Source organism: Halichoeres trimaculatus, unplaced genomic scaffold (assembly GCF_033239565.1).
Source record: "Halichoeres trimaculatus isolate MK-OKI-2021-1 unplaced genomic scaffold, fHalTri1.1 fHalTri1_scaffold_21, whole genome shotgun sequence".
In the NCBI taxonomy this organism is placed as follows: Eukaryota; Metazoa; Chordata; class Actinopteri; order Labriformes; family Labridae; genus Halichoeres; species Halichoeres trimaculatus.
The window spans coordinates 10672972-10686603 of record NW_027437199.1 but is presented as its reverse complement, the minus strand read 5'-3'; the positions used below and the strand labels follow the sequence as shown (position 1 = coordinate 10686603).

The window sequence follows — 13632 nt, the reverse complement described above, 5'->3', positions numbered from 1 at the left end:
AGAAATTTCAAATACCAACCTGGAATACTATTTTTCTATTTCAAATTGACTTATTACAAATCAAGTGCAGGAGCTGTCTTGTTGGCCATCCTATCATGTTTTGCCTTGAGAGTTCACATTTCAGTACAGGCAGCAATAAAAGTGCGTTTTCCATTCTACACACACACACTCAATGATCTTAACATTTCAGATTTTAAATTTCACCTGCAGCTGTAAGACCACATTTTTCCTACATGTGGTTTCACAACAATAAATGACACAAGATGCTTTCCCTCACGTAGCCACGTTTCTCTGTGCATAATTTTGTCCATTTCATTTTCTTTCTATTTTACAGAAAACCTTGTGGAGAGTTTGTAAGGTGAAAGCAAATACTGCAAATAAAATATATTTTTTTAACGGCTGGGTCATCTTTTTACTTTGAAGAAATTTCAAATATCAACCATTGCCAGCCCAGAAAAGTTAACATTTGGAGTTTTGGGGTGGGACAAAATATCGATGTGCCAATAAATGGTCTTCTTTATCCGTGTGACCGTTATTGATATGCTGTTCCCGCCCATTTAAATTGCTGCGTCACTAGTCAATGACTCCACGCGGCGGCGCTAATGACGCGAGGGCTAGCTTAGTAACCGCAGAGAAAGTTGGTAGCAATTGACAGGCGACCTCAAAGGGGCACTGGGATGTCATTCAGCGTCAAAAAGAAGCTAGAGATGAACTCGTCGCTTTTATAACAAAAAAGAGAATAAGCTTTGATGCCCAAACGAAAGGAAAGATGGAGGACGTACCGAAGACTGCGCGTGGCGTTTCACTCACCTGGGATAAGAAGACCTAACGTGGCACGGTGCCCAAGCTACCACAGGCATATTCAGGTAGCCTAAATATAGAACAAGCAATTGTTTTAAAGTTTAAGTCGAAAATGTGAAATAGTTCGTGCACATTACCTGAAAATGATTTTAAAATGCAATTTTTTTAAAAGAAATATTTCGTTTATTCCGTAAATTTAAAGTTTTGAGACTCTGTAAAGTAGATTTACATAATGAAAACTTTGTTTCAGCTTCTTATCATTAGCCCCGTGTTTCATATGCTATTGGAAAGAGTCACTAAGCAATTCCCACCCCATTAGAAAGGCCATGATTTGCTTATTTCTTTTCCAAATGAGGCCTACCCCAGCACAGTATAATGTTTGTTTACTTCTATTCATACATCATGATGACTTTAAAAGTCTAACTCCCTGGAAATCCAAATTATGTTTCAAAAAATTCACGTATTCAATGCATTTTTAAAGCTTCAGACCCCCCCATCTTCCTCATCCTCCTCCCAGGTGTCTCCTCCTCCTCTCCTCGCTGTCAAACATCTCTTTTTAAGAACTTGACAGAACACTTAAAGTCCTCAGCTTGTCTCCTTTGCTTCCCCTACTCACACCTGAGAGCTCAGCATCACATCCTCTCATCAGCAATCCCCTGAAGTGAGAATCCCGCAGAGATAATTCCCTTCTCCTCCGTTTGATCTCTGTTTTACATTTCACCTTCTTGTTTCTCGCTGTTCGTAAATGTTTCTTCATCTTTTTTTTATCTTTTTTTGTAAGTTGCTTTGTTTGGTGTGTTTCCTCCCCTTTCTTCTTTAGGAGGTTCCCTGCAGACAAGCTGCGCGCTCAAACTGTCAACACTATAAACTCTCTTAAAGGAGGCTGAAGCTGCTGCAGTGATGTAAGGTAGTTCAAACACACTCTCACACACTTTTACACGCACACACACACACACACACACACACACACACACAAATACTTAAGAACTCAGAAGAAGACTGCACAGTCATCACTGAGATCAATCAGGTAAGGTAGCGAATCTTCATGTACAGATAAAATAATCTCCCACTCTCCTATATTTCTCTCAAACATATGCTGTGCAGTTTGGGTGTTAATAATGCAAAAACAAGTGTTCTGTTAAAACAAAACAAGTAGCAAAGAAAGACAATGTCAACAAGCAAGAAATAAATTCTCCCAGCATACAAACAGTTTGAATAATTCATCTGCTTTTTTGCATGTTATTATTGAAACATGAAGATATAACATTTGTCCAAAACAGTCTGAAAATGCCTCAGCCCTGAGTGTTTTAAGTTGAAATAACAACATTATTGTATTTTTCAGGTATCAAACTTGGCAAAATGAGTGCAAAAAGCTCATCAATTTGAGCCTTAGGGCTTGTTTTTCTGCTTTTTGGAATAATAAATATGTTATTTCTAAATCATCATGTTTTGAACTTTACTTGTGCAAAACAATATAAGGAGGATAAAAGCAGAGATTAACCCTGTATTGCTGAATGTATCATATTTGATACATGAGTTTCCAAGACCTCTATCTCACAAAAGTGATGAATAGTTACCTTAGAAACCAAATGCATTCTACCCTCTTGTGGATTATCATACCACTACAGGCAGCTGAAGTTGTAAATTGCTTCTCATTTTTTAAAAATGAGAATTTTCTACATTGAATGCATATTTACTAAAACAAAATAATAATAAAAAAGTTCTCAGAACCACCCAATTTATCAAGTTTGTTACAAAAAATATATTCTTAACAAAATGATGTAGCAATATTTTTGTGTGGATGAAAGGATGCGGATGACAATGTTTTTTTTTTTTTTTTTAATACATGAGTTTAACATAATGAAATAAATACAGCACCAGCAGTAAGGGAATTTGTGTTTGGTAGATTATGCTTCTTGGCAGTTTATCTTCTACCATAGGAAAATGGTATATGCATATGTAAGGAGCATTTTTAGATAAGCAGCAGAGCTGAGCGGCTGGGTTACACCTAAATCTTCTCTGCTAATGCCAAACAGCTTATTCTGCCATTGACTTAATACCTGCTAAGTTTATGGTTTTTTTTTAGGTTTGCTTTGCATTTAATCATTTTGGGAACATATCCTAAACATTGTGTCAGTGTAATATCTACCATGCATTGTGGCATTTCCCACTAATAATTACTCGACAAATAGAAAAAACAGAACTGTTCCTTTAGTAGCCATTCTCACATTGGTTCAACTTAGGAAACAACATCTGAAAAGCTTGATGCAAACCTGTTGAGTTTTTTTTATCCTCTGTTTATTCTTGTATATACTTTTCTGTTTTTATGTCATTTAAAATCCTTAAACATTTGATTTGATGACATCAAAACAAAATATTTGATATCATCAGTTCACGTCACACACACATTAGCAGCCTCTGCTTGTGCTACATCTTATGATGTGAGTTTCTTCCTCTGTGTTGAGAGGAACAGGCTGACACATCTGCAGAGCCAAAGAGAATTAACTGTCCTGTGTTTAATGATCTGACACCTCGTCTGTGTGAGTGTGTGTGTCCTCTCTGTGAACCTCTGCACTGAGATTCACCCTCTTTGCAGATCCTCTGTGTTACAGCAGCTTACTGTTCTCAGATCTGTGCTGTAAAAGAATCAGTCAGGTAGCTGAGCATCATCACTTTTCCTGATTTTGGAGTCAGGTCTAGGGTCATCACTTTTTTCCTTAATTTTTGTTGCCAGGTCCAAAGTTACGAGGGGCCATTAGGGACGTTATTCAGAAATACTCTCACTCTTATATACACACCTGATCAAAATTTTAAGACCAGCTGAAAAATTGCAAGAAATTACATTTTGCACTGTTGAATCTTAAAAAAAAAACTCTAGGGAGACTTTCAAAATGCAAAAAGAGGAAACTGAAATAGGCTGTTCATCAGCAAACCAGAAGTTTGAGAAATCAGGGTGTGATAGTTTCAGTCAAACTCTCCTGTCTTGGAGATAACATCACAACACAGATTATCTTTCTTTATACAAACATACCCACATCCTCAATGATTGAGTAAAACTCATATCCATGAAGCGTTAACTGTGTTGCTCCAGGAAAAAACCCCAAAAATGTTTTTTGTGCTCCACCAGTAAAACTATAACCAGTTAAATATAATTTATTTAGATTAAAAGTCTATTTGTTAAGAGTGCCCTGGCCAAGATAGGTAACAAACCCAGAGAAAACACAGCTTACCTCTGTCCTGTACTGCATCGCTCAACCTCTGTTATACATTGAATAAAATTGTCTGTTCTTGGGATATCTATGACCCTCAAAAACCTTAATTTGTTAAAGAATGATCCTGATTGACTGATCCACAAAACAACTGTTTAGCCTGTAGAATGATTAGGGAAATTCTTGTTCATTTAACCTGGCAATTATTTAGATTTCACTCTGATGAGGGAGTGCTCTTTTACCAACTTTTTCTGGGGGGGGGGGGGGGGGGGGGGGGGGTGTAAAGTGAGAAAATCTGTGTCTGAAATGCTCTAAAAACAAAACAACAAAGGGCGATCTTTACTGAACTATTCTGAGCTATGGTAGATTTGTGAAGTTAAGTTAATCTTATGCTTTACCATTATAGTCTGATGGTAGTGATAGCTGTTTGGTCTGTCTGGTTAACAAAGCTCTGGGTATCTTTTCTGTAATGTTAAGGATGGAAACAAGAAGTGGACTCGCCTTCATCAGGCTCAGTTGTCTTCAGTAACTGCTGCTATGACTACCTGTTTATCTGCTGCCCTACCTGTTTGAGTGGAATTTAGCTAAATCCTCCGGAAAACATAGACATTTGTGGGTTGAATCTAGTGGTGGGAGAAAATATAAAAAAAAACTATATAACGGGATTTTTTGCTTGACAATAAGAAAATTGGGATTTATAGTCAAAAACATTTTTTTTCAAATTCAAATTCTTCATTTCAGTCTTTGTTTATAAACTGGATTGGAAAAAAGTTACCACTTTTCTCCAGCAGAGGGTGAAATGTTCCTCTCTGACTCTGCTGATGTGCATTTTATGGGGCAGTATGGCTCCTGGTGTAGTCTGTAGATATTATCATCACCATTTAACTTTATTCTACATGGTCTGGTGTTAAAAAAAGGAAACTAAAAATCACAAATTTGTAAACATTGAAGATTTGCAATTTAAATCGAAAATCGTAGTAGATTAAAACCGTGAGAATAGCATGCCGTCCCAGCCCTAGTCTGTTCAATTCAGGCCTGTTCACACCTCTACGATGAAGAGGACAGAGAGGAGAGACAGATGTTCAGGAGTCCATGATTAAAAGTGAGATAGCAGCAAAGGAGAAGATAGTCATTAATCACTTTGAACACACCAGACAGCTCTGCCCTGTAAAGATGCTGTCTGCACACACACTTGGATACAGTAGTTTTTCCCTGTCCTGAATGACCTCCGGTGGGGGGGGGGGGGGGGCTTTTGTTGAGCTCTTACATAACGCCTTCCTCCCTCGAGCATCAGAGCGATCGATAACACCCGACTCAGAGGGAGACGAGTCGGCAGGAGGAGACAGGCCTGATCAAACAATCCTGAGGGGAGAGGATTATCACGGCTGTCACTGAATATGACATGGCATGCTAATTAGACATGACTGGTTAGAGCGATTAGCAGGAGCAGTCAAAAGGGCAGTCAGTCACTGCAGACACATAAACCATCCTGCCAAGTGTTACACTGGTGTCAATCACTGAACCAAAAACACTGCATTGTTACTTTTTTAAAGTAGAAAACACTGCAGCACTACAGCACACGGCTGTAAATAGTTTGAAGACAATGTGAGCAGAAACCACTGGTGTTGAAAAATGAAGCCAGTGCTGAAGCGCAACAAAACTTAGTAAAGATCTGTTTTTTTAGCAGACCGATTTGAGCACTTGCAGGCAGACTGAGGGATTACAACAACATTAGTGTGGTATAGGTTTGAGTATATGCACACGTTTAATACGGACATCACCGAGGGGTAGGAGAAAAAAATTGTGATTCTTTGTCAAAGTATTGATTTTGTTTTATTTTTTCAAATTCAAATTCTTCATTTAAGTATTTGTTTATGAACTGGATTGGAAAACAGTTACCACTTTTCTCCAGCAGAGTGTGAAATGTGTCCCTCTCACTTATATGACATGCATTTTATGGGAAAATATGGCTGATTTAGTCTGTAGAAATTAACATCATCATTTAACTTTTTCACATGGTCTGATGTTAAATTAGCAAACCAAAAAAAATCATAAATATCGAAGAATTACAATTTAAATTGTGTGAATAGCATATCGTCCCATCCCTAACATCAACCAGTGTTACTTAACATTCATGTTTAAAATATTGAAATTGTCATACCCCCTCTTTAAAATGTCAGTTTTAACAGCATTAGCATACATGTTTACAGCCTGGTACAATGCCAGTGTTTTTCTTCTTTGTTTTTGCTGAATGGTGATGTAGAAAGAAAAAAAAATCCCTGCTTTTCACAAACATAACTAATTAGTTATTTTGTGGTCAGGAATATGAACTATGCACATATCACTGGCTGAATAAAGACAAAAACACTGCATCCTTTGTGACTTGTTGAGTGGTGTGCTCTGAAAACTTTATCCCAAAGTTGTTGGTTGTAGCCACCAGTATTATTGAGCTTCTAGTCATTCAGCAGAACTTCAGCTTTGAACTCTCCAGTGTGATCCTGAGGAAAAGGAAAATACCTGGTGGGGAGACAGGTGCTATATATTTCACTTTGTGGTGCTGACATTTGTCATACCTAGACTTTCTGTCACAACCTGTTTTCAGTATTCTCTACAGAACGCATTAACCTGCTGCTCGCCATAATTTTTAAACCTAACAAATGAAGCCAGTAGCTTGCTTCTTACCCAGCAGCTTGTCTTCAGTAGAGTTGCTACCATCTTTACCTGCCTTTATGTTGTCGCTGCATACAATACTAAGAGAGATTTTGGTCTTGATCAGAGGAAAGGATGTGTGAAAAAAGGCAAACTGGCTGCTCATTGGAGGAAATGTCTAGTTCTATTCTAATGCAATATTAACTGTTTTAATATGTGATTTTTACTAACCCCATATCTATTTTAAAAAATTGTTATTACATCTGAGAAACTCAAAATAATTCCCACTCCTAATTGAGGCCTTAAAGTGATACTCCGGGATGGAACAAGTTGGGTCCTGTGTGAAAGTAACGCGCTGAAAATTCTCTAAATAAAGCGTGAATGCAGACCGATATTAGATTTTTTCAGTGGGAGTCTGTTTATTTGTGTTTTTGGTCAAGTAAAATATGGCCCCGTCTGAGTGCAGAGGAAACCTGCAGAGGAGCAGGGAGGGGGTCTTCGGTGCGAGCGCTCTGGGCTTCTGCTGCACAAAAACACTGCTGTAGGGGTAATTTCTGCCCTAAACCTTGTGATAGGACCCAACTTGTTCCATCCCGGAGTATCACTTTAAATCAAAAGAGCAATGATTTAGCTAGCTAGAAGTCAAACTGCACCGTCACCCATGATTCCCTGCAGCTGACTGACAACCAAAACACACGGCCACATCAATACTCCCCAAAAAACTTCACCAGTCGCCAGTTTTTCACTCGTTTCCTGAGGAAAAGCAAATGAGCTAAATAAAAAGGACTGCATCCAAACAAATGAAGCTCATTTGTTCTGCTCATTAAACATAAAAAGCTGTAACACTTTCACAGTTTGTGGCCTTTCAGCTTATTAACTGTGGTAGCTTTGTCTTTGCACAAACAAGCTTATTTGTATGAGAGCAACGAAGTCAAAGTGCCTACAGATATACAATGAGATGCTGTGGAGATAATTGAACCTGTTAGACAGAAAGCAGGGAACAGAAAGCACCTGTGGAGGCTAAAAGCTTCTGCGCAGTGCATCTAGACGTGCTGTTAGAGCCCTGCGGGGGACACAACTCTGTCAACATGAGGGTTTTACAAACACTTTATATTCTCTGCATAGTAGTAGCTTGATTTGTTTGCTGAACTTTGACATCTGTGTTTGTTTTTGTCAGTCTGGGTCTTTTTATGTTTTTAAACATACAAGTTCAACCCTTGCTCCACATTTGAATACGTTCCTTGATCTACTTAAGTTTGGCTGAGTGTATTTTAGAGCCTCAAGCTTACCTTCAGATGTTACCGGGTTGTTTTGATGCACAAACATCTTTCCTGCCCTCAGGGTTTTAATAGCACGTGAAGGTTGTGTAGAGTCAGGATTCACCTTCTTCAGGTCAGTTCAGGATCGAGCTCCAGACCTGGTAAAGAAAAGGAAAGCAGCTTCCTGGGGACTTTAAACCTCCTGCTGTGGCTCCTGTGCCTTTTTCCCTGTCTCCTCTTCTGAATTATACATCAGACGGAGAACAGATCATCTTTAACTCAGGGTGAATCACATCAGCTGAGTCCAGGAGAAGGGCACAAGCTTTTCATTCAGTTCCCCTGACAGTGACAGTGAGAGACATGGGGCTAGATTGTGATCCTATAATCAAAAAATCGAAGTGTAAGCAACAAATAGTGAGGAATAAGATGTGAGCAGCCACTCAAGATAAATAAAGACTAAAGAACCAGGGCTTAAATTGAGGGTTGAGCTTGACTCCAGATCATTTTATTGACTTTCTCTCCAAAAAAAGGGAGGATGGATTTTACACTTTAATCTATGTGAGACTAAAGGTGATTAACTAAGCTTTGTCTCAAGATTGGGAGCAAAGGGAATAATTAGCCTTTAAACAGCTCTGAAGTTCTCTGCACCAGACACACTGTATTCTAAGGCCCCGTTTACACGACGTTTCATCCAAAAACGCTACAACGGTTAAAAGGCAGTGGAAAAAGATCTGCATTTACACGGAAATGCTGAGGGACTGAAAACGCTGTAATAAGCATGCCAGGCCTGTAGTTGACATTATGACAGTCTTGTCCGGGAGTGGCTTTTAGTAGATCTCCACCGAAATAGAGTTGAGCCAATCATCTGGTGTATTGGTGAAAGCAAAGAGCAGAAGTGGAGCAACAGATGCTCATTTTGTTGAAGGACAGTCAGCAGATTCAGCAGATTGAGCAGCACAAGCACAACACAGAAGTCCTCGACGATCGGAAGAAGGGTATTGTGAACTGCTATATGCACTTGCGTTTCCACTGGAAAATGCCGGCTTACTGTTTACACTGCAACGATGTCAGCAGCGTTTCACATAAGTTCCACTCTGGAGGCCATTTTCAAAAGTTTGCGTTTTAGGCCGGCTAAAATGCTGTTTCCATATAAATGCAAGACCGAAACACAACAAAACTTTTGCGATTCAGCCTAAAACTGTTGTCGTGCAAACATCCCCTAAACACTTGCCTTCAAACAATTTTTGAGTGATCAACCTTCACAGATTTTCTGTTTATTCTTTAAAGGGGACATATCATGCTGATCCCTGATTTAATACTTACATATAATATAATAAATTTGAAAACAAGACCTTTCACCCACTGAATTTTCAAAAAATGAGATATTGTATTTTTTCTGATATCCTAGAACGAGATTTGATGCCTCTGAAAATAGGTCATTGACATTTGGCTTTGATATTTCGACCTTCATGATGACACGAGGATCCTTTCTTTTTATTGGAGTAATCTGATAAAGCAGCCCCTCCTCTGTGATGTCACAACCGCCACCAAGGGATACACCCACCAAGAGCCGAGTATAAACGTATGAACTATACATGTTACAGTACCGGTTTGACTCACCACACTGAAGCATCCTGAGATGATCTGTGTCGAGGTGGATTTTCTTCCTCCTGAGCTGCAGAACCGTCTGGGTCTGACTCGGGGTCCAATACAAAAGGACGTATCCTACACACCACCATTTTATTAGTGCTATCAATGCCTTATGGTGAAATTTTGGCAAACAGCAAACTCACTCGGTCTGCTCCATTCAATGTGGCGATTTTGTAAATACTGCCATGCTGCAAAAAACGCCCCCTGGCTCTACCCCCTCTGCCCCTCTGATAGAACTGACCAATCAGAACACAAAGGGCTGTGACGTTGCGAGGTCTTCAAAATGGCCTAAAATGTGGATATTGAGAACGCTATTGTGGGGGAATGAAGGAACTAAATGACTTGTACTGAGGGGAGAAATGCTTTACAGGTATCCTAGTCTGGCATGGTGAAAAGGAGAAACAAGCATGAAATGTCCCCTTTAAAAGTCAAGAATTCACTGTTGACCAATCATCAATGCAGCTTTAGATAACATTGTTATTAAAAACAGTTTCAAAGAGGAGACTTCTGTTTTAAGTGTTCTGATGCGGATCAACCAAAAGTCAGTAGTCAAGCTTTGTCAGACCTCCAGCTCCAATGGTGATGTCACTGAGGCCATGTCGATGACCTAAACACTTACTTTGTTTGCTAATGACTTTTGTTTCCCAACTTGAGTTCAATAAGCTGCTGGGGAAATACCTCCACTTCTGGCACGAGCTCCATTACTCATCTGGTAACATCCAGCCCCATTTGTCTGAATGTGCAGGAAAAGGCTGCCTCTCTCCTCGTGCCAAATGACTTCACTCTACATGATTGCTGTGCAGGAAGCCAAGTGTACTTGGCGTCGCTTGATTTGGAGCACATCAGCCTACAAGACCTCACCACATCAGCAAAACACCTTTTTTTCTTTTTTTGAATGAGAGAAACAGTTGAGTGAATTTATTGAGCCAGAAAGAAGACTCACTGTGGTTCTATGAATCTATCTACTCTTCAGCACTGAGCATTTAGTTAGTCTCCTCAGGATATCCATTATTTTCCTGCATCATAACAGCGAAAAAGACAAGAGATTAATTGAAGCGTGTCGGGGTAAATATATTGATTATGTTTGCAGCATTCAGAGAGGATAATCAGTGACTGTGGAGAGTCTGAGTGTGGCTGAGAACACATTCAGATGATTACAGGCTGTTTATATTTTGCCCCTCATACACTCTGAATACAGAGTACTTGTGCGTTGTTTGTGTATATGTGTGTGGTGGGTGGTCAGGGAAAGAGAGTCAGTGGTGACAGCAGGTTTTATTATTATGAGCAGATTTGGAGAAAAATGGAGGCATATGTCTCCCTATGGAGCTGCAGAGTCGCTGCCCTCCTGCAATGTTTCAAATGATTCATCCGTCAGGTTGGCTGGCTCAGGGTCTTATTTCATCATTTAGAGATCTCCTCTGCTGTGCAAAGTGAGGGTGCAGCTCATCAGGTATTTTCAGATATTACAGCATTTCAAAGTGGATGACCTGGGTATCACTGGGCATTTTCAAAATCTACCTCGTTTAAAAACTACCTGAGCAAACAAACACCTCATCCTGCCAATAAGAAGTCTTTAAAGATTGTGGCTGCTGTCAGTCATGGTTCAATAGACGTATCTGTGGCTCCACCTATAGCAACTCTTCATGTAACATTGAGTTTGTGCCTCTTTGGATTTTTTTTTTCTGAGTCAGAATTGATAGTTTTTTATTCATGTGACCAGTGTGGGAGTCAGTTGTCCATCTCTTAAGAATTAGGCGTATTCAAATCACTTGACAACAAAAGAAAAGGAAGAGAAACTTAAACTTCTAGGAACTCTCACGCCTTGATTCACACAGATTGACAGAAACCCTTCCCCCCCTTCCCAAAAGTTCACTGTAGAATCTTGAAACTAAATACCAAAGATACCAAAGATCACTTTATTACCAGAGTATCAGGATGAAAGTGTCTGGTTGAGAAGAGAGCAGCGTTAACACTAAGCTAATGTTAGCTGGTTTGCTTTCAGTATCAACAAGTTACAGCTGCAGTTGTTTACATCGCACGCCAGCAGCTAACCTGACTCCAGTTACAAACCATAGTTAGTGATGAATTTAGCTAAACATTTATGAAATGTTTGATTAATGATGTGTAAATCATTGTTTTAGCAAGGTCAACACAGTATCTACTAGCATTGATCAACAGTATCCTCCTTTCTGGATTTTCTTTGTTGAGATTCTTTATAAGCACAACTCAGGTTCGTCTCTCTGTCAGGTTGCTTAACCAACCAAAAAACAACTCCTAGAGATTTTTTTAAAATTTAACTTATAGTTAGCAGTAGAGTCCGGTCATTTCCACTTTGGTGTGTAGCAGGAGAAAGCCTTTCGTTCCCTCTGGGGGGTCCGTCCAACGAGTGTGTTACATCATGTGAAAATGATAAAAACAAAAGCTCTTTCTCCCTGTATGGGTTTTGATGGTTTGGTTGCTCTGTAGCTATATAAACGAGCATTGGTATATCGTCCAACGCACTGCCCCCTTCTGGCTAGATGTTTTAAGTGTAAATGAAACTGTTCCAATCAAGATAAACAACCAATGATAAGACATGCCAAGCTATTTTTGGAGTGTCTTGTAATGGGTTTGGACCAAACATGAAGATAGACACAAATTCTTGTTGAATTACAAATCTTTATTAGTGAATGGCCTAAAATCAGCAAGTAGGGGCGGGAGAAAAAATTGGAAATCAATATGACAGGGATTTTTTGTTTGTTAATATTTAATTCAGGATTTTTCGTCAAAATTCTTTTTTTTTCTCCTACTTCAAATTCTCCATTTCAGTCTTTGTTTATCAACTGGATTGGAAAAAGTTACCACAATTCTCCAGCAGAGGGCGAAATGTTTCTCTCTGACTCATGTGATGTTCATTTTAAGGGAAAATATGGCTCCTGATATAGACATTATCATCATCATTTAACTTTTCCCCATAAAAAAGAAAACAAAAAATCGCAAAAAACCATAAATATCGAAGAATAGCAATTTAAATTGAATCGTCCAAAAACGTAATAGAATCGAATTGTGAGAATAGCATGCCGTCCTAGCCCTATTAGCAATACTTATTTATCTGGAAAATATAGGACACATTGAAGGTATGGGTGTGTGGCTTTTTGAACTCTTTTATGAGCAGGAATAAAAAGGACCAATTTGCACCAATTAGGCCAGTAAACAAATAACGTTCTGTCGTTTGAGTGCATGTAAAGTAAAGATCAGTGTTGAGGATACTTACAGAGGTTTAAACCCGTGATGATTAACTGAAGCTCTGTTGTGAGGGCGCTGTCATTCTAAAATCCTCATTTATCATGATCTAACAGAGATGAAAACTTTCTGCTTTCTGGAACATTCTGTCTTCTCATTTCCCCTCATCTTGTAACAGTGTTTAGGGAGCAGACATGTCAGCTATTCCTTGCTGCAAATCTTGTCAGACAAACAGGTTTTATCCCTCCTTTGTTCATCCGTTCTACCCCCTGTTTCATTACATCTGCCCCTCTGCGGAGCACAGAGGAGGCTGACTGACAGCTAATATCCTTGTGTCTGACATTCGCGCCTCTCTGTTCCCTCCTGGATCCCTCTGTTCCTGAGGAGAGATCATTTTCACATTGGTCATTTCACCTTTTAAGTCTTGCTTCTAGCTTCTAAAGAAACCTCACGAAACGCCTGATTGCAAGAGGGTTCCCCAGAGCGCGCTGTGAATCTCTCAGCGTGCTCGTCTGTCACAGGAGGGTTTTCATTACGCAGACTTTTGGTTGCCGAGCTGCTGTTTGGCTCTGCCTCTGCATGTGTTTTAATCTGTAGGCTCCAGAGACTGTTCAAACCAACATCTTACTTCTAAAAAAGAACAAACACATTTATATTTAAACAGAATAATCCTGGTGCAGTGTGAGACGTGACGAGGAGAGGAGCTGCTTGTTATGCAGCGAGCAGAACAAAGCCTCGGGGATCAGAGCTGCTGAAGGAGTTTGTTATAAACTTTTCAGATCAGTTTCAAGGAAATTCAATGAAGGCCTAACATTGAAAATCTATTGAAAGGCCTCTATAAC

At 39.4% G+C, this 13632-nt stretch overlaps 1 long non-coding RNA gene across 1 annotated transcript in view; it reads left to right on the top strand.

The window, feature by feature from the left end:
* The first annotated feature begins 607 nt into the window (after positions 1-607).
* Positions 608-13632, top strand: part of LOC141810970 (uncharacterized) — a 147661-nt gene continuing 134636 nt past the window's right edge. The window contains exons 1-2 of the long non-coding RNA XR_012600133.1: positions 608-866; positions 1622-1708. This is a non-coding gene — a long non-coding RNA (uncharacterized LOC141810970). The remainder of the gene's footprint in view (positions 867-1621; positions 1709-13632) is intronic.